Raw genomic sequence first — 25,252 nt, 5'->3', positions numbered from 1 at the left:
TTCCTAGTGTGTCATGCTACTTGGTCATATGGCCACAGGACTATATACAAAGCACTTCATCTCTCAGTTTAACAGGTGACTTTTATGTAAGGTACAGAGAGGTTATTGATATGCATCCGTGGAAGGAGTTTCCATATTGTTAATTCTACATACAGATGAAATCACTATTCTATGACAACAAAAAACACAAAAATGTATTTCAAACATGTAAATGGCACATTCATAGAGAAATTGTGTTACAGAAATAAAATGCAATTCATTAATGCCAGACAAACAAATGGGGTGTGTGTGTGTGTGTGTGTGTGTGTGTGTGTGTGTGCATGTGTGTATATGGGTGTGTGTGTGTAGGGAGTGGAGATATTTTAAATTCACAACAGATTGTGTTTCCTAGTATAGCTTTACATTAAAAAGAAAGATTTATACATTCTCAAAGAAAGACTCTGAGGTAGATACTGTCCTAAATGTCAAAGCATTTATTTCAATTTGCTTGTCATTCAAACAAATAACACTAGTTTTGGTAACATTTGGGGCTTCTTTTATGATTCGTTATGTGAAAATAAGAACATCCCCAAGGAAGAATAGAGGCACAGAATCTCAGAGCTGGGTCTCAGAAACCATGTGCTCCAAGAAAGACCATTCAGTTCCATTCAAGGCTCCAAAATAGCAACACTAATTTTTAAAGAGATTTTTTTCTCCTCAGAGCAAGCAGAAACATGCCTCTGTACAACTTTCGCCAGTTGTGCCTAGCTCTACCCTCTGTGAACTTCTTTGTCACTCATTTTTCTGGACCATCCATTTGGCACTTATCACACTGCATTGATTCATTGATAGATATGTGTTTATCCTCTCTCTTCCCAGCTGGAGTATAAACCCTTTGTGGATAGGGAGCATCTCTTGTTCCAATCAACCTATTCTAATTGAGTTCAAATCAATTAAAGTTCTTGTGTCTTATGTGTTGCTCATTGTGCTGAGCTTTAGGAATACAAAGACAAATAAAATGAATAAATCTAAATAAAATAACATTAGTAAGTCCCTCATGATCAACAAGCATTTATTAAGTGCCTACTTTGTACTGGGAACTGTCTTTAAGGAGTTTATTAACAAAAGTCCCTTGCACATAACTATAACACAATATATAACTACTGATTAATTATCAGTCATTATTACTGATCCAACAAGGTAAAGGGTTATCTAAGCACTTCTGAATACAAGAAGGAAGGCAAGCTGGCACATACTATTTTACTTTAAAGAGAAATTTTCTCTTTAAATTATTTCTTTGTTTATTCAAATGCCAAGCATTCAATCCATTGAGACAAGTGGCAGCTTCCAAAATAGCTAATGGATCTCAGAATTCATCCATTAATTTTTTTTAATGACTGTTTAGCATTTTTAAAAGAACCAAGGAAGTTAAGAAGCTCAAAGGTATCTTAAGTGACTCTTAATTTCCTTCTCTTCCTGAGAGAGATTTCATCTTAAAATTCTAAAGTTGGAGGGGAATTCAGTGGCTATATTGACACTGTGACCTGTAGCTGAACAGGAATTCTCTTTGCCAAATTGCCAATCATTTTTTTCAATTAGCATACATTATTTGATATCCCTCCTCTTCCCTTCTCCCTGAATGAAAGAAGAAAGATAAAAAGAAAAATAAAACCTGTATAACAAATCTACATAGTCAACAAAATAAATTTCCACACTGTACAAAAATACATGTCAAATTCTACAACCTATCATCCAGTGGGAGGTCATTATCTAGTCTCTGGAACTATAATTAGTCACATAAGAGTTCTTTTAAAATAAGAATTCACACAAGTTTTCTTGTTTCTCTGAAATTAATTCTTTTGTCATTTCTTAGGATACGCTACATTTCATTACATGTGTACACTGGAGTTTGTTTAAACATTCTCCATTTATGGGCATTCCCTTAGTTTCCAGTTCTTTTATATCACAAAGAGCTGCTATGGAAATGACATTAAAGAAGGTGCATTACTACCTGCTTTGCCACTGAACTTGAAGGTTCATTAAGCCTTTCTGTCTTTCTTTCTATCTGTATTGTCTTGTCCATCTGAAGGGGAGGTCCTTGAGAGCAAGGATTGTTTTGCACTTCTATTTATATCTTTAGGTCTTTACATAATGTTTTTCACTGTGTAAACAGTTGTGTATCTGTTTAATAAATTATTTTTCATTCATTCATTATTGTGTTTTCAAGGATTCTTTGTGTTTCTTTAGTCATTCCTCATATGATGATATGACTTTTAATAATAATACCTAATATTTTCATAGTGCTTGCTATGAGCCAAACACTGTGCTAAACATTGTACCAACATTATTTCATTGTCTTTATGAATATTATGTCATTATCACATCACTTAACCCTGGGAGGTAGCTGCTATGATTATCTCCACTTTACAATTGAGGAAAACAGAAAAAAATGCAGATTAAGCGACTTGCTTAAGGTCACACAACTAGAAAGTGCCTGAGTCCACATTTGAGCTCGTCTTCTAACTCTAGGTCCAGAACTAATCCACTGAACCACCTATCTCAAGCCTTTAGTACTACCATTCTGATTCCTTTCCTCTTGACTTAATGGCTAAGGTTTCTGTATATGATCTATGAGATTGTGAAGCCTTTTCTACACAAGTTTGTGAGAGAAGTGGTAGAAGAATTATTATTCCTGTTTTACAGATGAACAAATAATTATAGCAATAAGTATTTACATGATGCCTGCTATGGTGCCAGGTACTGTGTAAGAACTTTAACAATTTTATTTCATTTGATCGTCACAACAACCTTGGGAAGTAGGTGCTGTAATTATCCTCATTTTACAGTTGAAGAAACTGAGAAAGAGAAGTTAAATAACTTGCCCAGTGAAACACATCCAGTAAGTATCTGACGCCAGATTTAAACTCAAATCTTTCTGACTCCAGTTCTAGAGCTCTATCCACTGTGCCACATAGCATCCCTTAAACTGAGATTGAAAAATGAACTGCCCTATATGTAGCTATGCAAGCTATATTGCAGCTTATATAAGAACTAAAAATTGACTAGTTTTTTTGATTCAATCAATAAGGTATAGTAGAAAGATTACTAAATTTATGATCAAAAGTCCTGAGTTTAGTCACTTACTACTTATATAACCTTCAACAACTCACTCAACCTTCTGGAAGTCAATTTTCTCATCTGTAAAATAAAGGAGTTGGATTGTCTCTGGAAATAATACAAACCTCTTAAAAGAGGCTATCCCTGATATAGCAGAATTCACTTTAGAAAAATTAGTAGGAACTCAGTTCTTTTATAACTGAGCAAGGCATTGCCTCATTGATATGACTATCCAAATATCTGTACCTTTTGATTGAGTGTGTGAACAAGTTCTTACTTCTGTCATTGAACTTGGATACCAGGGGACCAGTTTGTCCTGAAAGCTCACCCTCCAGGAGGCTCCAGTGCTTCCTTGTAATACACAATTTAAAAATCAGCCCTTCAGAGTCTTTATACTTCTCGTCCTATTCAATTTGAGAAGTTTCATTAAATGAGGGTCCCAAGAGTTTTATCTACCTCAAGGCAGGTTAAGGAGTTTCTTTCTATTGCATATATATATATAAAACTAGAATGAATGTTTGCAAAAATATGCCCCATAAAACTGTTATTGCATGTATTTATGAATGACCCATAGGCATTCCAATGAGTTTACAACACTTTTAAACAGTTACCAGAAGGAAACTAGCTTGATTTCGGTATGCACAACTAAAGGGATGGAAAAGATAAAGCAGTAGAATTTAGATATAAGGAATGAGAGCACTGTTGCTTAAAAGGAACCAAATTTAAGTACTAAGGAGAATGAGAAACAAATAATAAATATATCACTTTTAAAACAAGTTGCTATAGTGGAAATTAAACAAACATATTAACTTTCTCATTATTAATAATGTTTATTATTAGCAATAATTCACATTTAAATGACACTTTATAATTTAAGGTGTTTTTCCCTTAAGACAACCGTTTAAGGAAGTCAAAATAAATATAATTATTCCCATTTGTATGAATGTGGGAACTGAGGCTTATTTAAATGGAAGAATTTATTCCAAGTCCATGCTCTTTCCTAATAAATAATTATATATATTTATATAATTAAATATGTTTTTAATCCTAAATACATTTGATTGTTAAATAGTGATTATTAAATATATTTAATTGTTAATTTCTATATGTAATAGGTATGTTTTACACACACACATACATATATACATACATATATATATATGTCCTTAAGACTTAGGAAAACTTTACATTGTTTTACTTTCATTTTTGTTAAATAGCATTATTTTTCACTATAGAATGGTATTAAGGTAAGACAAGTACCCTGGGAATGAAGAGAAGGGTTCTAGTCTTGGCTCTGCCATTCACTAGCTGTGGGATTTTAGACAGTCTAAACTTTCTAGGCCTCATTTTCCTTATCTACAAAAGGAAAGGATTGGACCAAGTGATCTTGAATATTTCTATTTCAGCTTTAAATGATGATTTTATCGCGTATAACTTCTTTTATCAACCCAGAAGTTTTAAAATTTCATCTGAGTGACAGTCTCCTTCCTTCCTCCCTTCTTATTTAAATTCCAGCAAACCTTCAAGGCACAGCTTGAATGTCATCTCTTCCAAACTGCTCTAATTGCCCCATCCCGTAGTGATCTCTCTCCTATAAATTCTTTAGGACTTTCTACGTGCATGACCCATTTTGTCCTTTTTGTCCAATGGCACGTAATCATTTATTTCTCCTCTACCCCTAACCTTTCTCCTGACCTCCAAACTCAGAACTCCAGTGACCTATTGGGCATTTTGAATTGACAGGCCCACAGACCTCTTGAATTCAATATGTCCAGAACTTATTTTCTTTACTCCCAGACTCTCCCCCCTTTTTAACTTCTCTATTGTTGTTCAGGGAAGCACTATCCTCTCAGTAATCCAGATTTTTAACCTAAATGTCATCCCTTACTCCTCACTCTCTCTTAACCACCCCCACCCTCCATATTCAGTCTGTTGCCAAGTCCTGTCTATTTTATTTTCAAAACATTTCCCATATAAATAAACTGTCTTCCCTTTTCTAACACTACCATAACCCTGGTGCAAGCCCTCGTCTCCTCAGGTCTATACTATTGTAATAGCCTACTGGTTGGTCCTCCTGCCTCAAGTTTCTCCCCACTCCAGTACATCTTTCACTCAGGTGTCAAATCGATCTTTCTAAAGAGCAAGTTTGACCCCATCAGACCCTTCCCATTTAATTAACTCCAGTGATTCCCTATTGCCTCTAGGATGAAATATGAAGCACTCTGTTTGGTATTCAGAGCCTGTCACAATCTGTTCTCTTCCTAGCTTTCCTACCATCTACTCTACCCTGCCCATCGACTTCATTTCCCAGTGACAGGTATCTCTTTGCAATTCTAGATACTACATCTCCAAACTCCAGGCATTTTCATTTGCTGTTTCCCATGTCTAGAATATAATCTCTCCTATTTTCTGCTCCATAGTTTCTTTGACTTCTTTCAAGTCTCAGCTAAATTTCCACCTTCTCCAAAGTCTTTTCTGATTCCAGTCACCACCACTCCCTTATATACAGGTGAACAGTTTGGTGCCTGAACACAGTTGGGATAGGAGTTTGGGACAATAAAAACTACTAGAATCTGCATGTAAAGAAACAGTTCTCAGAGGAGCTATTTTGGGAAAAAAAGAAAAAGAAAGCAAACATAAATGTAGAAGCTTAAATCTCATTAATGTATATAATATAAAGAATTTATTTTGTGAATAAAGCATATATATGTATATGTGTATGTATGTATGTACATACATACATATACACACATGTATATATATATGTATATGTATAGGGGTATTGAATATAGATACATACAGTATATAAAATCCAGCCATTAGAAACAGATTTAATTTAGCCTTTTCTAAAACTATGTAATGGTTAGAGCTAAAGAGACAAAGTTAGTTGATTTCACAAGGGAGATTTAGTGAATTTTTACCCTGTAAGTTAAGGGTGAATAACTGAATACTAGGAGGCTCTGATTTACATCATTGGAAGTAGTGGATGAAAAGCAAAGAAACTGGGAACAAAAAGTTCAAATTTGAAAAAAATGGCAAAGGGATGAAAAGGTTAGATCTATTATAGCTCTACCAATGTGATCATCTGACAGAACCCTGATTGATTGAAGGGGCAGCTAGGTGGTGCAGTGGATACAGCACCAATGCAGGGGTCAGGAGGACTTGAGTTCAAATCTCCTCTCAGATACTTGACACTCACTAGCTGTGTGACCTTGGGCAAGTCACTTAACCCCCACTGCCTCTTCCTGGGTCATCTCCAGTCATCCTGATGTATATCTGGTCACTGAATTCAGATGGGTGTGGAGGAAAGGTGAGGCTGGTGACCTGCACAGCCCTCCCTCATTCAAAACAAAGTCAAGTACAAGTCATGTCATTATTTCTCTGATAGCATGGTCTTCTTTGGCAACGAAGGACGAACACACACACACACACACACACACACACACACACACACACACACACACAAGATTGATTGGAGAGAGTAGTGCTTTCATTGGATGGGAGCTTGAATGTCACCTATTGTCCTTCAGTGACACCTAGAGTTTGAGAGAAGTGAAGCCTCTCGGAAGTTCATGTTGCTCTCTGCTGCCACCTCAAGTTTGAGAGTGAAAAAATAGGCCATTTAGATAGATTTTCATTTATTTTTTGCTGTGAGCTCTGACTGTTACAAATTAACTGGTTGAAGTAGCACCTTGGTGAGTAAAGACTTGGCTGGACTTGTTTCCATCACCCAGTGAGAACCCCCTTGTTAAATTCTACAATTTCCTGGCTGAAATGGAATAGTTAGTTAAACTAAGACCATAGCAATTTCAAATTTATGTGAGGGTTATAATGTAATTGTTATTTTTGCATTTTCTTTATTATATGAGTATTTATTATTTCTTTATTGATTATTTTTATATTTATTTTTATTATTATATTATTATTTTTATTATTATATATTAAGTATTATCATTATTAAAGATATTTATTATCTGTACTTATTATTTCTTCTTATTTCTTTCCCCTTGTTGCTAAGTAAACGGTTTTGTTTAAGAGCTAAAAGCTTAATTCTCATGAGTGATTGGTTTGTGTAAATGGAAGCACATTAGTGAGGGCTTAAGAACTAATATATACATACATAACAAAAATATACACAACAAGGTATACTTAGGATCCTTGAGAGAGTTTGAACATAATTATGTGGTTGTAATCCTCTTGAAACCTAGACCTGTCAGTGTAAGGACAAGTTTGGGAGAGTAAGCCAGTCTAGATAGTGAGTAGGTATCTACATATGTAGTCTATGAGAGAAATGTGGGGTATTGCATTAAAGATGGGCCACCTCGTGCATACATTGCCTGTTTTCTCTACTAGACTATATGTTCCTTGGGAATGGAGATTTCATTTCCTATTTCCTACTATTTCCATATTGTTTAATATGGGTATGCCCTCACTGGAGTAGGTAGTAATTGATTGATTTATTCTATGTTCAACTGACCATATACTAAATATACATTGAACTGATAATGATGTGCTCAAGGCATTTTAATTAATAGCTTGGATTCAATCAAAATGAAAAGGATTTTCACCTAAGTCCAGATAATTATTACAATCTTCTTCATATACAACACTTTCTTGTAAATGAAATTCCTCCCATTATGTTTTACAAATATATTCATGCACAATGGATATGTGTTGAATAGATGCACTAAAATATAGAGGAGAAAGTTGTTCTTTCTTTTATTTGTACTATATGCAGATTTATTATATAAAAATAAAAGATTTAATCTCTCATAACAAAAAATTACAATGTAGAATTTTACAAAATGATGTCAAGGAACGGATAAGCCAAAGTCCACAAAAGTGATTTGTTTTGCTTAAGTTGGCAACAAAGCTTCTTGGTTTCAGACATAGTCTTCTGACTTCTGAATCATCTTTGATTCCTTCCTCTTGCTGATTCCCTCCATATCCAGTCAGTTACTAAGACCTATTGATCTGGTGTATTTTTATTTATGATGTTCCCAAAGTCTAAGTGAAAATTAAAACTATTAAAACTCAAAATGGTACTATGGGAACAACATTAAACTGCACACTGAATTTTGGGACACTGTAGATCTCGCATACATAACCTCTAGTTACTTCTGTCTCCAATTTGTTATTCACATAGCTGCGAAAATGCATTATCAATGTATTATCCCAGCTCTAAATACTTTGCATGGCTCTTCATTGTCTATGGAATAAATACAAACAAGTAAGCTCATTATCCAAGACACTCTTCAATCTGTACCCAACCTACCTTCCTGCTTTGTTTCATTCTATTCCCCTTCATGTAGTCTGCATTTCAGGCAAACTCAACTACTAACTTTTCTCCCCTGTCATTTGCTTTCTTATAACCCGTTCCACACTCACAGCGGTGCACAGAGCGTAGTGATCCATCAGATGATCTAGGTTTTGATTTCCAACTCAGTTATAAATTGTGTATCCATGGGCAAGTCAACACATATTTATTGAGCACTTATTGCATTCCAAACACTGGACTAAGGACTGGGGAGACAAACATAAAGCAAAATTACTATCTTCCAACGAGGAGTTTGCATTCTGATGGAGGAGACAACACAGATTAAAAAAAAAAAACCATACAGACTATATGCAGACTAGATCCAATTCAATTAGATTTAATTTGTCAGTTTTAAGTGCCAATTATATGCCCTGTGCTATCCTAGGTTCTGAAGATACAAAGACATAAATAATAAGAGTTCCTCTCATTCAGGAACTTCTGTTCTACTGATACCGAGGTCAATAAGACACTTCAACCTTGATGACATGGTTGCACGTACACACAAATGACCTCCCTTTAGAATAAAAGTCACTTTGCTCTATAAAGAGTACAATCTCTTGTTACAAAATCAAACAACATATTAAGAGAATTGAAAAGCTCAGACAGGAAATGATGTATTTATGGATGTCGTTATTACTGATCATATTATGTACATAGCAATGGAAATGGTCAGAGTACTTCATGATAATTACCATACAGATAAGAGAAACCTCACTCTGAAGGGCTAGGAATCTATAATCATAAACTAAATACAGAACTCACTGTACCTTAGGTGGAAATGAATAGACTTTGCCCATGTCAAGGACACATTTTTAAAATCTAAATTGCAAAACTTTAATAGGTCTTCTCATTTTCTGCTCAGTCTTCCTTTATTTCTTTTACTATCCCACTTAGTAATTACAGAAATCAATCCTTCAAAGTAGTTGATTGATCGTCATGATTGATCTTATGTACAAAAGGTAAAATAAAAAAGTAACCATCCTATAGCCTTTGCTTGGCATTTCAGCAAATTTCCTTCATTAAGTGTTCATATTGGCAGGCTAAGAATGTATCATCTTAAGTAAGAAATAGTTCCCTGATGAGAATGAATTGCAACCTTATTCATATAAATGCCTCAATTAGGACAGAACCAAGGAACAGGAGACATAACTTCCTAATTAACTGAAGAAAAACAAAGAGTGACTTCATTAGAAGAATACATTCAAGTGAAAAGCAAAACATTCAAAAAAAGTATTTTTTTTTTTCACAGAAGATACCTTGTGGTGAAATTTTTACTAGTCACAGGGTACATGCAGCCCTTTAATTGTAAAGAGATTAATGTCTGAACTCTTTATCTACTTTGATCATCACATCCACAAGGGAAGATAATTAGGAAAATTATTTTTTACTTTCTTTGCCTCAGTGAAAACCTTTTAAATTTGTAAGTGCTTTCATACATTCTTGGAAAGACATTTTGAAAATGTATTCATTTAGGCACCTCCAATTTGTCAACTTCTGTACTAGGACCCAGGAGACTAACCTTGAGTTGTATCACTGCAGGCAACTATTTCCAAAGAATAAAAATAACAAATATTCATATAACGCTTTAAGACTTCTGTCTTACTGTAGGCTATGTTAATTATCACACATTTAACAGATGGGGAAACTGAGGGTCAGAGATGTTAAGTGACTTGTCCTCGGTCACAAAACAAGTAAGATCAGAATCAAGATTCAGACTTAGATATTTCTTGATCCCAGGCCCAATATTATTTCCACCATATAAATGCCTTTCAGTGTGTAGAATGTGAAAGTATGCAACAAAAGAAGATTTTTTAAGTAATATTTGCATAGGAACAAAGCTCAGAGTCCTTAAAATGTAAAAATAAGAGTTTGTATCTACCTTAATATTTAATTCAATTCAACAAGCATGTACTAAGAGGCTACCAATGATGTTCAATTCACCTCAATACAGTTTAACAAGCATTTATTAAGCCCTTATTATGTGTCTGGTTCTGTTCTAGATGTTGAACAAAGACATAGACAAAGTCCCTGCTATCCAGAAACTTATGTTCTACTGATATTAGGATTGACATCTTTGGGCATTTTAACAGCAGAGTTGTACATACACACAGATGACTTCCCTTTAGAATAAAGTTATTTTACTCTATGAAGACTTTAATCTCTTATTATAAAAATCAAATGATATGTTAACAGAAATACACAGCTCAGAAAGAAAATGTGCAAAGGATTCTTAGGGGTTCTAGGGATAGATACATATACATACATATATATGTACATGCATAAGATATTAATGCCTTATGTGATGTGTTATATTGACATTATCTTATGTTACATGCTATATATATAATATTTAGTGTAGTACTATATACCATGATATGCAGAATAGTACATATTATACTGGGTTCAAAATATACTCTTGCACTCCTTCTAAAACATGCATTCTGGTCATATTTATCATTTTCAAATGACAGTAATTCATCAGTTACATTCTGAACTATAATTCATAATCTGTTTTTTCATTTCTCTGGAATATTTTCATTAGACAACATATATCTGATTTTTACTGAATATAAATTACTTGAATTATATCGTCCTTCTTTCTCTTATTGCCAACCCTTCAAGACTGAAGAACTACGTATAGTTTTCATTTATCTTTTAAAATGCATCCCACTCCAAAAGAGAAATATTTCTTTAAATAAGAGGAAATGGAAAGTCTTGTTTTCCCTCTGTTATTACCAATCTTACCATATAGATTCTGTCACACATACATTTACTAAGATGTATTATATTGTTGTCTTACCACTCTATAGGATTTGAATTAGTAAGTGTAATCCTTTGTTGGGTGTTCCAAGTTCTCAGTTCATACATGTCTAGTTCTCCACAAGTGATAATACAAGGTTTTCTGGCTCCTAAATAGGCACTTATGAGAACATATACTTGGGACAAGATAGCACAAAAAAAAATGACCAAACAAACCTCATAATAGACTCATAGTTCATAAACATTCAATACAATGCTCCTATTTACTGAGTCACACCTTTCTACTAGCATCCTATATAGTCTTCTGTGTGTTGCTCTCCCAATTCTTTACACTGTCCTTGGAAGAGAATAAAATTTGTGATTGCTAAAGAGACAACTCCCTGGTATTCCGTTGTATCCCAATTTTTGCCCATGAATATAGGCATCTAGTATTATAGCATATTCTCTATGGTATTAGTTCTTTGTAGCTGCAAGGGGTGTACCAATGGCTATTGCTATTATAAAACAAAACCAAATCAAAATTATTTCTTATTGCAAATGACTCTCATGTGTACTACTGTAAACTTTTTTTTTTCAATTATCTAATAAGAATTTGGGAAGCTGGGTAGAAGGGAGGGTTAATAGTTCAACCCCTCATCTACTACTGCTGGAAATACTGCTTGCAGTCCATCGAAAATTTTTTGAGGAAAGGCAGACTTGGGAGGAAGAGTGTCACAATATGAGAACTCTGGGGACTGTGACTGTGACTGTACAAATCTAGTCATAGATACAGAGGTTAAAACAAGGAAGAGACACCTTCTTAGAGAGAAAACCCATACCTTCCTCTGCAGAGGTTAGCACAGGGGGAAATAATCCCTTTTCTTCCATAGAGTTTATACTTGCATTATAAAAATGATCATTCCTGCATTTTTATTTTGTAGGCTTTTCTCAAATGCCTTAAACTAATACCCTTACGCATAAAGCTGGTAACTCCTATTCCAGAATTCTTGTTTCTCTAATTTTTCATGGCTAACAGGGAGAAATCTGGATAGTGCCTAGAAGCATAATATGCCTCAAGTTCAGTCTTTAGTAACTTCTTTCCTTTCTATTTTCCCTTCCTTTGTGTAGGAATGAAGTACTTAACAGTTGCCTTTAGCACACTGACAAGCAAAGTTGCAGACTATTGCCCCAACTGATTTTTCAACTGACATAAGCTTTTTTTAGATTCATAGGAATCTAAGATCTAAGTTATAAAGAATCTAAGAATCTAAGCTGTAAAGCTTAGATACTTAAACTTATCAGACACAGTTGCAATAGTTAAATAGTGCATTTTATATAGGTATAATATAAAATAACCTCATCTTTGTTTACAAAATGATGGGTTTTATCTTTTAAAATGTTATTTATTTTTATCATTCATTTAATAAAATATTTGAGTTCCAAATTCTCTCCTACCTCTCCCTCAGCCATGGTGAAGGCAAGAAATGCAGTATCAATTATACATGTGAGATCTTGCAAAACATTTCCATATTAGCCATTTTCAAAAAGAGCAAGGAAAATGTAGTGAAAATATTATGCTTCAATCTATATTGAGAGACCATCAATTCTTTCTCTGGAGATGGATAGAATTTTTTATAATAAGGCTTCAGAATTGTCTTTGATCAAAATAGCTAAGTCATTCACAGTGGATTACTGCACAAGATTGCTGTTACTATATACAATGATCTCTTGTTTCTGCTCACTTCAGTTTGCTTCAGTTCATATAAGTCTTTCCAGGTTTTCCTGAAACTATCCTTCCTGTCATTTCTTAAAGCACAATAATATTCCATCACTATCATGTACCACAACTTGTTCAGTCATTCCCCAATTGATGGGCACCTTCTCACTTTCCAATTCCTTGGAGGCACAGAAAGAGCTGTATGAATATTTTTGTATCTATAGTCCTTCTCCTTTTCCTTTTCTATCTTGGGGTACAGACCTAGTAGTGGTATTACTGGGCCAAAAGGGCACAGTTTCATGCTACTTTGGAAATAGTTCCAAACTGTTCTTCAGAATGGTCAGGTCAGGTCACAACTCCGCCAATACTGCATTTGTGTTCTAATTTACAAAATGATGATGTCAACCACTAGTATAACTGTTTTAATTTTTTGGGTCCATGTTTGTGCTGAACCATATCAAATCTCTCAGATATTCCTGTTTTATCCACAATCTCCACTATGTAACTGGCACACTTTTTAAGATTATTAGCCAGAGTTAAGAGTCAAGACTGTGGTCCTGGGAATCAAATGTTCACAGATTATAGGGAGCCACCCAACAAATTTAACTTCAATATCAAGATGATCTTATAAACTGTTTTACGTATATCTAAAGAGTTATATAAAATAATGATGAATTACTATTGAGCGTAAAGATGAAATAAACTATCAAAAATCTGCATTAAATTTCATCAGAATAGGGATGGTTATCTTTGAAAATTGCAGTTTTTAATTTTTCCAAATATTACCTTGGAACAAAGACCATCTTTGTAATATGAGTTAGTCAGTCGATCAATAAGCATTTATTAAGTGAATACTATATTCCAGGAACTATGTAAGCACTAGAGGAAAAATAAGGACAAAAAAAATCAACTTTCAGGAAACTGACATTCTAATGGAGGAGACCACAGGAAAACAAGGTACAAACAAGTATCTATACTAAAATTTTGAAACAATTCCAGAGGGAAATCACTGGTATTAAGGGGGATCAAGAAAGGCTCTTTTAAAATATAAGGCTTTAGCTGGAAGTCAAAGGAATCCAGGGAATCCAGGAGTGGAGATGAGAAGGAAGAGATTCCAGGTGTAGAGAACAAGCAATGAAAATGCCCAGAGTTAGCAGATGGAATGTCCTCTTTCAAGGAACAGCCCCCTTGTGGTTTTACTGTCATTGAATCATAACCTGTATGAAGGAGAATTGGATAGACTAGAAAGCTAGGAAGAGGGCCATAGCTGCTAGTCATGGATTCTAAAATTGAAGGTGAGGATCAGCCAAAAGATGAGAAAGTGCCAACACACTACTAAGGAGGAAAACAGAAACAGAACAGAAGGAGCAGCTATAGAAATGTATGTTCAAAATTGAAAAAAAACTGGTCAAGTCATATAGTGAGAATGAGATGAGACATTGGGTATCCACACAATATCAAGAAACATGGGGAAAGGCTCTTGGTACCAGGGGACTCCCTTTGGAGTATTTATCAGAGAATATGGATGTGGGTTTCACATGATGGACAGGCACAGTTGTAGTACAGTCCGTGATCCTGTAAGATATCTACAAGAGTAAGAACATAGATCCATTAAAATATCTATGTATTAAATTTTATGTTCTCCTTTGTTTCAAGCACTTAGCACAGTGCCTGGCACATAGAAGATCCTTAGTAAATGTTTATTAATGGATAGTTCATCTTGATTGAAAAAAAAGAAAACAATTATTACTATTACTACATATACTCACTAATGTAACTAATATTATTACTACTAGAACCATATACCATTCTATATCTCTCCTATTCTGATTCAAATTCCTGTCAAGAGCTCTTCATTTCTTCTCACTCAAACCTTTGCAAACTGGTTTCCAATTTCATTACTCAGCTGAGACTGCTCTCTCCAAAGTTACCAGTGATCACTTAAATAACAAATCTAAAGGTCTTTTTTTTCCAGTTCCCATCCTTTTCCAACACAATTGGAATGCCTTCCTTTCTAAGCTTTCATGACACTTCTGCTTTTGTCCTCTTAATTATCTATTACACTCTCTCTCTCTGTCTTCTTTATGTAGATAGATGATATATGTATGTAATATAGAGAGAGATTTATATCTATTTTTATATAAATATATGTGCATATGTATAGATATATTGTATATATGTGTGCATATATCCGTATGTCTCCTATCTTTCTCCTGATTTTTACTTTCACATCACAATTGCCTGTTGGAGATTTCAGATTTGATGAGCAAATTTGATGATGTTGAGATGTTGATATCTCCAACATAACATATCAGGAACTGAATTCATTATCTCTCTCCCACTCTTCCCCCACCCGAAAAAAGCTGAAACGAACTTTATCTTTTTCCTAAATTCCCTTGTTTCTGTCAAGCTCGTCACCATCCTTTTACTATTCCACATTTTAAACATTGTCATTATTCTCCCATATGCCACATATCTAATCAGTTGCCAACTTTTCCTTCAGCAACATTCCCATCATCACCATCATCATTATCATAGCTAATATTAATATGGTGCTTATTATGTGCCAGGCACCATACTAAACATTTTAGGGTCATCTCATTTAATGTTCACAACAACCCTGGGGAGTAGGTGCTATTATTATCTCCATTTAATAGTTCAGGAAACTAGACATATGGAGAGAAGTTAAATGAATTCCCCAGGGACACTAGTATCTTTGGCTTTGAACTCAGAACTTCCTAACTCTAGGCCCAGGGATCTCTCCACTCTGTCAATCCCTTCTCTCTACTCATGTAGCTACTATGTTAGGTCAGACAGGCCTTTTTCCCACATGATTTAGATGGTTCCAAGAGTCTCTTCATTGGTCTCCATGCCTCATCTTTATCCACTTCTCCTTATCTTCCACACTGTTGCCAAAGTGATTTTCCTTAAGCACAGGTCTTATTCAATAGCTTCCTGTTGCTTCTGGAATAAAATATGAATTCTTCTGTTTAATTTGTGAAGTCCTTCATATCCTCACACCAACCTAGTTTTTCAGCTCCCTTGTATATTCCTCTCCATCCTAACACTCTACAATCTCTCCAATATGGCCTTTTCTTTAGTCCTCTCACATCTACCATTTGTGTGCCTTTGTACTGACAGTTCTCCTTCCCTGGAAAGCCTTCCTTCTCTCTTTCCCCTCTCTTGGCCACCTATTTACCTTGGTTGAGAAGAAAGGCGTCTTTGAATTTATCTCCTTGGAATATAAACTTTTAGAAGACAGGGATTGTTGCATGGAGATATTCCCATTATGGTGCCAGGTAGCTACTCAAAATGTACTAAATAAACCCCACCGTATTTGCAAAATCATCAGAGATCCTCCGACAGCTTCTGTAAAATCAAAGCCAGTATTTCTCTTGACTTCTGCCTTTTGCTACATTAGTTGTCAATTTTTGCAGGTCTGTAAGGGAAGAACAGAGAGGGAAAGTAGCTGGCACATGAATTACACTGTAATTCAACAGTAAAATAGCAGAGAGATTTTTTTTTCCAAAGTGGCATTTTGACACACACAAAAGGACTGTTCACAGAATGCAGAGATATGAATAAAGGCTAACAAATTGTAAATCTCAAAATGTGTTCAATGAGAGACATCTGAATTTGTTTAGTTTCTTATTTTAACTGAGGAACAAAACACTTATCTCTTAATTGTGATGAAGGCACTCCTACATCCTAGTGTGCAATTAGCTATAATGTACAAAAGTCGACTAACAAGAACAGCCTGGACTAAAGAGAAATTGTGCTTTGACAGCCTGTTAGCTTCTAAGAATGTCATTATTACACAGGGAGAGACAGGGGTAGGCTAGGAATAGAAGCAGTTTAGCCTGTTTTGATTCTTGAATGTTTTCTCTTTTTTTTGCAATTGAGTGTGAGTAGGTTTTATTCAAGACTTGCCAGACAGTCTCCTAACAGAGGTCACCCTGTGAAATCAAGGCCAGTCGACTGATTATATCCACTCATATATGTATTTCAAATGTACTTTTAAACTGAGCTCTGAATTTTAGCTCCTAGAGGACCTGGAGAGTTTTATTTTGTTCTTCATATGACCAAAACCTAACACAGTATCTGACACCAGCTTAACGAACGCTTGTTGAAGTAAAAAGAATTGATTTGGGACTTGTCTGCAGGCTCCGCAGGGCACTCATGTTAAGAGCACATATGTATTTCCATGCACTGTGTATAGTCTTCTTGGGTCAGTTTCAGATATTTTTCCATTCTTTCTCTGGACATTATAAATATTAAAGACCACTGAATTAAGGGAAGACTTAAGGGAAATGTCCATAGCAACTTGTCTCAAATGGAACCAGAGGATGCTACAGATCTTTTCCTTTAGCTAAGATTACTATATATTGGAGTGGCCCCATTAAACAAACATTCAAGGTATGGTTTGCTCACTAGTCTTCTTGTTGTGGGACCTTTGAACATTTACACAGCAGCTTAGGTAAATTTCAGTCTTGTCACCCTCTCTGGAGGGACTTAAACTTTGAGATTCCTCAGACTTTCTGATGTTGCTTCCATTAAATCCTTCAAGTAGATGTCTGCACACTGAATAGCAAGATGATACTTGAGATGACAATCTCAGCGAAGTAAATGATCTTAAAACCTTCTTAACTGAATGGGAAGCAAAGTTTCTGTTGTTTTTTTCCCTAAGTCAACAAACAAAAATGCCTCAGGTATGTCAAAATGCTAGGTGGTTAGGACACAAAGGGGGAAATTGACTAGTGACTAAAAGAGTTTACAAGTTATTTCTGGGATAACAGGAATTTTACTTCACCATTTCAATGATTCATTTAATTTTTTTGTTTGTTTTAAGGAATGTTTAGATTTTCTAAGCTGTTTCTAATGACAGGAGTATTTAATAGGAAAGGGGTTTTGGGGATGACAATTCCATTATTTCTTTCCTTTCCTGAAAAAAAATTAACTTGCTGAGATGGATAAGGTTTGACATTACAACTCTAAAGAAATGATCATTTCAGGATTTAAAAAAGTCAAAATAATTACTCAGTAGAATTCCTTCATAGAAATCATAACACTACTTCCACCTGGAAATGTTCCTAGATGAGCTAACCAGAGGTGGGCTATCCCTCTCTGTTACTCTTATAGAATTTTATACATCCTTCATGTATTTATGTCTATTTTGGATTATAGTTATTTGCATAAATGTCCAAAGGGATAATGTGTACAAAGAATTTTATAAATATCAGAAGTGTTACATAAATGTCAACTACTGTTGTCATCATTCCACATTCAAGTTCAGTATTCTTACAGGTCTTTAGGGGTTGATCTGTGATTTTTTGTCCCCACAATTCTTCAAATAGTAAGCATTTACTAAATATTTAATTGACTTGTCCTATCTCTCTTACTTGATGCAAGTTCCTTGAAAGCAATGACTTTCATTTATTTTCTTGCAGGAATTTGTATCACTACCAGGGCATAGTAGATGCTTGATAAAAGTGTTGAATTGTATTAACTAACATGATTATTATTTCCTTTCATAGATTGTAAGATCCTTAAGGTCAAAGATTAATTAATTTTTGTCTTTGTATCCAACTCTAATATATCCTGAGTGATCACGAGTTCCACATTTCTAACCTGCCAAGGCACCTCCATTTGAATGTTCTATCTCAAACTCAAAAACTCCAAAACCATACCTGTCATGTCTCATCCCATACTTTACTGTCTACTTGGTTTATCTAAGTGCAGGGTTTCTTTTCAAGGGAGGGAAAGTTGGAGGGTGACTTTTATCTTTAGCACAGTTTCTGGCACTAAGTAGGGTGCTTAGTAAATACTTGCTTAATGATTGAATAAAAATAAAAAGATAGAATTGGATAACTGACTAGCAAACAGAAAGTCAAGGGCTGGGTAAAGAAATCTAGACTTGGTAAATATTAAGGGAAATGAAAAGTAGGAAGAGGAGCTGATTTAGTGGGGGAAAGAAATCAGGTCCATTTTAGATATTTTGAATTTGAAATGATAATGAGACCCCCAAATGGTGACATACAGCAAGCATGTGAAGATCCAGGACTTAAGCATCAATCTAACTAGAATATATTGTTATTATTAATTTAAAAATTGCAGAATTAAAGGGAAGAGAGCACTCATGAATGAAGGTTTCCATTTTCCGGGCAGATCATTTCCCTGAACATCAAAAATGTTAATATATGATGATGAGCTCTGACTAAAGGAGTGAAAGGTTGCACCAGGAAGAATTGGATTTATTTATTTTTTAATAGACTGATCAAAAGAGTGTTTAAAATAAACGCTTGGTTTATAGAAGATTTCTTGCTTGTTCCACTTCCACAAGATTCTCTTTAGGCTGTTTCAGCAGTGAAGTTGTTATGTGAGATTTTTATGACAGTCTTTAAGACTAGGGGTTGTCAGTCAGATTACAAAGACAGTCATTATTCTGGGAACACAGATGACAATCTGAAAACAAGAAGATCATACATATTAATATTGCCTATTCCATACTGACACAATTAATAATAGCTCTAGTTAACTTCGATTAGATGATTTCCTTGTATTCCCAATTCTGACTATTAATTGTTTATAAGCAAACTAAGGTCATAAATTAATTTGAGGCCACACATTAATATTCCTTTTGTTGTGTCTGAGTAGAAACAGTTTGGCAGCAGACAACTAGATAAAAGAATTAGATGAGATTACTCCTACACACACACATACACACGCTCACACTCACTCTCTCTCTCTCTCTCTCTCTCTCTCTCTCTCTCTCTCTCTCTCTCTCTCTCTCTCTCTCTCTCTCTCTCTTTCTCTCTCTCTCCAATTAGAACAATACCAAATGTGTTTCAGTGTTCTTTTAATTTTTTCTTATATCAGCTGAACATTTTATAGGCTATTAGAATTAGTACTAAGGGAATTCCTACTTCACCTGGGATCTGAACTAGATGATTTCAAAGGCCCCTAGCTATATAGGGTAGTTGGGATTAATATTACTTAGGTAATGTCTCTGACTATAAAAACTCACTTAAATTTATCAAGTATTTATTAAGCACTTGGCTTATGAAAAGCATCCTGACAGGTGCTGGGAATAGAAAGAAAAAAACAAAACAGTTCTTAGTCTATGGTTGGACTAAATTTGAGCCACTCACAGCAGCAGACTGAATGAGGACTTACTAAGTGAGTTTAAAGATTTTTAGGGGCAGCTAGGTGGCATAGGTGGATAGGATTCCTAGAGTTAGGAAGATTCAAATTCCTAAGTTAAAAAATTCAGCTTCAGATACTTACTAGCTATATGACACTGGGCAAATCACTTAACCCAGTTTGCCTCAGTTTCCATATCTGTAAAATGAGCCAGAGAAGGAAATGACAAATCACTCCAGTATCTTTGCAAACAAAGCCATAAATAGGGTAATGAAGAGTTCAACACAACTCATCAACACCTAAGAGTTTTAAAACGAAAAAGTGACTTTATCAGTTTCACCTCCCCATTTCAAATTCTACTTTTGGTGGCAAATGTTTTTCCAAGTGAGTGATTATGTGGTAACCTAGCATCTGCCTCTGAAAGAGAAAAAGAAGAAAGCCCACACCTAAAATTTATTCAATCAAAAGAGATTCATTAGACAATATTCTTTACAGCCTGCTGCAGATGGTAGAGGAGTTGTGTGGTGTTCCAGATCTGCATCCAGATTGGATTGATGCTGTGACAATTAGATCTCCCATCTCTAATGTGTGTTAGAAGTGTCTCTCCTTAGTGGTTTCCAGGATGGTGACTGATGGGGAATGAAGCTTCTCAGTTATCTCTGCTTTCAGTTATGCACTTTGGATTTATGTGCACAGTAATTAGTTGAATAAGATGAGAATATGGTATTCGAATACTTCTAATTTATTTGAAGTCAACTAATAAGGGGAATATAGAGAATCTTATCTACAATCACCTGTCTTATCAGACTATTTGAGCCCAGATGGATATTTCCCTCTGAAGTTATAATTGAGGAGAACTGTTCAGCTGGTTTCAAAGGTGAAAAGACAGGAAGGAAATAATCAACTAAAATTACATAGGCATGAAGAATTGTAAGCAATTAATGCAGACATGGGTCTAGCCAGGAAGTTGTGCCCCTTAAATTATCTAACCTTAAAGTTCCCAGAAAATGGTTTTGGGATGTTCTTTCAGAAGGTGCTTGTGTCTTTTCCTCTCCTGATTCTATGCATGAATGCAAACAGATTCCATAAAAGAGGAACAATAAACTTCCAGCACACACACACACACACACACACACACACACACACACACACACACACACACATCCTAATAAGGGGAGAAAGGCCATAGTTATTAATAAAATGATATTTTTATGTGTATATTCATATATATATATTCTTTAGAAAGCAACATAAATTCATTTCTATTCAACAGAACAAAGGATAGTGCTTGCAATTACAAAATTCTAAAAAGCAAACATATTCTTATGTTTGTAATAAAGATAGAAGAAACTACAAAACAGTCTGAAATGTGTTGCTGCCATCACAGTTGAAGCGTACCTGCAACAGTGGTTAAGTTGGATTACATCAAAGGCTAACAACAAAGATAATGAAAAAAATGGAAACTAATTCTTGAGAGAATTTCTTGATGAGACTAGATGTTTTCGTGCAGGAGGAAAGAAGACTTTAAAGAGACATAATTGCAGTATTCAAGATATTTGAAGGGCTGCCATATATAAAGATTATAATTATTTTTCTTGGCCTGAGGTGAGAACTAAGATTAATGGAAATAACAGGAGAAAGGTTTCAGCTCAATGTAAGAATTTACCAATTACATCAACTAGAATTTTTTTAAAATTAAGGTTATTCTTCTTCATGTATGAATTAGACTAAATGTAAGGGTCTAAGGACACTTTCACCTCTGAGGTAATGTCAAAGGCTATCTAAAAGTAGAGTTCGCTGCTTTCAAAGGTGAAGAGCTCACGTTTATTGGATTCCTTGTAGTAGTAATCCCACATTACTGACATAGGATCCATAGTCCTAGAGTTGGAAGTCTCCTTAGAGGTGATCATGCCCCTCATTTGACCCACGAGGAAACTGAGACTCAGAGTCAAAGACTTGCTTAGTCATTCATAAGATAAATGTCATATAGTATGTGAAAATTATTTAAGTTTCCATCATGACTTAGATATGCATGGTATTCTCTACTACATTAAATTATCTGCTGTAAATTAAATAACCTTCATCATGTCTATGAAGGTTATTTAATTTAGAACACAGTAGGTACTTCTTTTTAGTAGGATTCCATGTCTCCTTGTTAATTGCTATTGTTTTTTAAGAGAAAACATTTTTTCCTTCTTCTTTTCAATTCAATTCAACAGGTATTGGCTGTGTCATAACATATTCCAAAGATTAGAGAGTAATATTGCAATATTTGGGGAAGAATAATTTTTTTTAGTCCTTTTGCCCCCTGCCCAAAAAATGTATGAATGAACACCACTGGTTATATATAGTTTTACACCAGCTCCAAGCTCCCCAGGAAATTATCCTTTAAATTAAATGGTCTTAAAGCTATTGATTAAGACATTTCAGATTAGAATTCAGCTGCCTTGCTTGTATTTCTAAGCTGTAAAGATTTGCAAGTCAAATATTCTAAGGTTATTTTCTTTTATACTTTGTTCATATATAATAGTTGCTAAAAATTCCTTCCTGGGGCATCATCAAATTCCTTGGTTGGTTAAGGTCATTTGGACTATATAGTTTTATGTCTTGTAATAACACCCTAGGGTACTTTAGAATCAAAATTAATTTTGTGAAGCATTTTTCATGCAAACTATATCCCCAAACATTTTGCCTCATAAATACAAAAGAAAAAAGAAAATAGAGGAAGTGAAAAATTCATGGATATTAGGAAAAAATCATTTTCATGGAAAAACTGAAGCCAGAAAAATAGTGGGAAAACCAAGGATATTTATGTTTTAAAACTATTCTCATTTCTATATTCTATAATATATACTATACATTCAAGAAAATCATTTTAAACTAGACAATTTATTTTGAAAGCTGGATTTAGTTGACAATAAAAGTTCACTAGTAAGTTATATGTGGATTTTCTTAATTAATGTTGTCATTTATAAAGTTCTCTTTGTCCAACTAAATCTGCTCGAATTTTAAATCCCTAATATTATTAATTTGGTAAATTTGAAGAGAAAATACTACCTGAAAGAAAAAAAGGAACTTAAAATTCTCCCAATTTTCTCTTCCCCTCAACTACTTAATTATATCTTTTAGTAGTTTTCTTCCTGAATATAGTTTAATAATCTTAGTAATCATTTTAGTTCAATCATTTCTGTAGATCTGAAATAAAGTGATCATGCCACGACTGAGTCAACTGAAAATGAACAAATCTCTTACTCTCTCCTTATACTCTGACATGTAATAGTAAATCAGTCAGTAAACATTTTTTAAGCACCTACTTTGTGCAAGTCATTGTGCTAAGCCCTGGGGATACTATCTATGAGAGCATGAAAAAAATTATTTGACATTTAGACAAGATTCTAAGACTATGAGTCACAGATGTCTTACAAAATTATTAGCTTGCAACAGTGGAGGAAATCCCTAAAATGAAGAAAACATAAAATCGCAGGTGCAAAACTTCTTGCCTTCCAAACCCTGCCCCCAAATATCCAACAGCTCTTTATCCAATTTTACCATATGTCTATACAAATGAAATTCTATTGACATAATGAATGACCTTGTTGAGCTATGTTCTATATGTTTGAACATTAATAAACTTGCTCTTTGTAAGAAAACATTTTCATATTTTCTGTTTGCATGTTTTTTCCATTGCTTATCATATTAAGAAGTAAAATATCTTGCTTTTTTAATGTAGTCATTTTTATTTGTGTTTTGGTTTGTTATTTAATGATGTAAAAATCTTGCAAGATAGTGTAAAACCTGGGAGTTCTGTATTCCTATAACATATGACTGGGTAGACTGATAAAACATTAACTTACCATGCTTTTCAGAACTCTTTGCCTTTAAAAATAATCATTTTTAAAATGAAGGTTACCATCCACTCTAGCTTAAGGAAGTATGTTTTGATGAATGTTTAATCTACCCAAGAGTCTTCACACACTAAACTAAAGGACATTACATTTGTAGGGAGAGAAGGAATAATCATTCTTTACATGGCTTGAGTATTATATCTACTTGGAATCTTTTAGATTCAGTCTCTCTTGAGAGAGCTGCATGGATTTTAAATAGTTTCATTTTACAATTAGAACCTGAACACTCCAGCTTCACTTTATGGTAATGAGCAGTGCTGCCAATGGTCCGCTTCCCACTGGAAAAGAAGGATTTTCATTTTAGGAATGGCCTTGATGTACTCCAGTGTCTTGTTTCCTTGGATTTCCTATGCAATACAAATTTTAAAAAAACAATTTTTTTAGAGTGATGTAGCGGGCCTTCATAGCAAAATATTTTTTTCCATTAATTTTCCTCTACATTCATAAAAAAAAAAACTATCCAGATAAATTGTAATCAGTTACTAAAAGGAGAAAAAAACCAATTATGATCATTTTTTTCATAGCACTGACATTCCCCCTTTCTTCCCCCTTTTATTGCTTATAACATTTAATAAATCTTGGTGTGGTTGTTCTATATTTGTTTCTGTCTTATCCCTGTGTCTTAATTTTTGCCAGACCCTGCAAGTATGTGTGAAAACATCTCTTATTAAAGGTTATGATGTATTTGTATTCAAATCCATGATATGCAAATTTAGGGGGAAAATGCTTTTAGGGTTTTTTTTTTTTTGCATTGTTTTTCTTAAACTAAGAGGCTTTAGAAATACACTCTGAAGTTATTGTCAAAAAAACTTGCATAGTTTTAAACTGTTTTTGATACTTTTTTTTCCATCAGTGAAACTGTTACTTATTTGAGACTTGTAGAAATATGCTGCACTGCCCTCTACTGGATGGAAGGAGATACACTCATGGGGAAAGTGGATTTGAAGGTCTCATGTAAAGCTAATAAATTTAATATTTTTTTAAAAAGATGACTATCATAATAGAAAGCACATCCGTTTGAGTCTCAGTATACTTTTAGGATCTTAATATCAGATAACCCATGGGTCCTTCCTTGAACAGGGACAAGAAGCAACGAACAGCCTACCATCTAGTGACTACCAAAACTGATTTCTTAATTATATTTACTCAATAAAGATTCTTTTCTTTTCTTTTTTCAGTAATGATGAGGTTTTAGAAACTGACCATTTTATCTTGCTAATAATCTTTTTGAAAGTCTCTGCTTTATTTTTAGTTAAGTATAGTATTCTTTTCATTTGCTCTTTTAAAAATAATCAAAAAGCATTAAACACTGAACTCTAAACCAGACCTAGTTTCATG

At 34.3% G+C, this 25,252-nt stretch overlaps 1 protein-coding gene across 3 annotated transcripts in view; it reads left to right on the top strand.

Moving 5' to 3' along the window:
- Positions 1-25,252, top strand: part of CNTN5 (contactin 5) — a 1,560,624-nt gene that overhangs the window by 921,710 nt on the left and 613,662 nt on the right. The gene's annotated exons all lie outside the window — the stretch shown is intronic.

Source organism: Notamacropus eugenii, chromosome 5 (assembly GCF_028372415.1).
Source record: "Notamacropus eugenii isolate mMacEug1 chromosome 5, mMacEug1.pri_v2, whole genome shotgun sequence".
NCBI lineage: Eukaryota > Metazoa > Chordata > Mammalia > Diprotodontia > Macropodidae > Notamacropus > Notamacropus eugenii.
The sequence above is the reverse complement of the archived record's forward strand: the minus strand, read 5'-3'. Positions and strand labels throughout refer to the sequence as shown.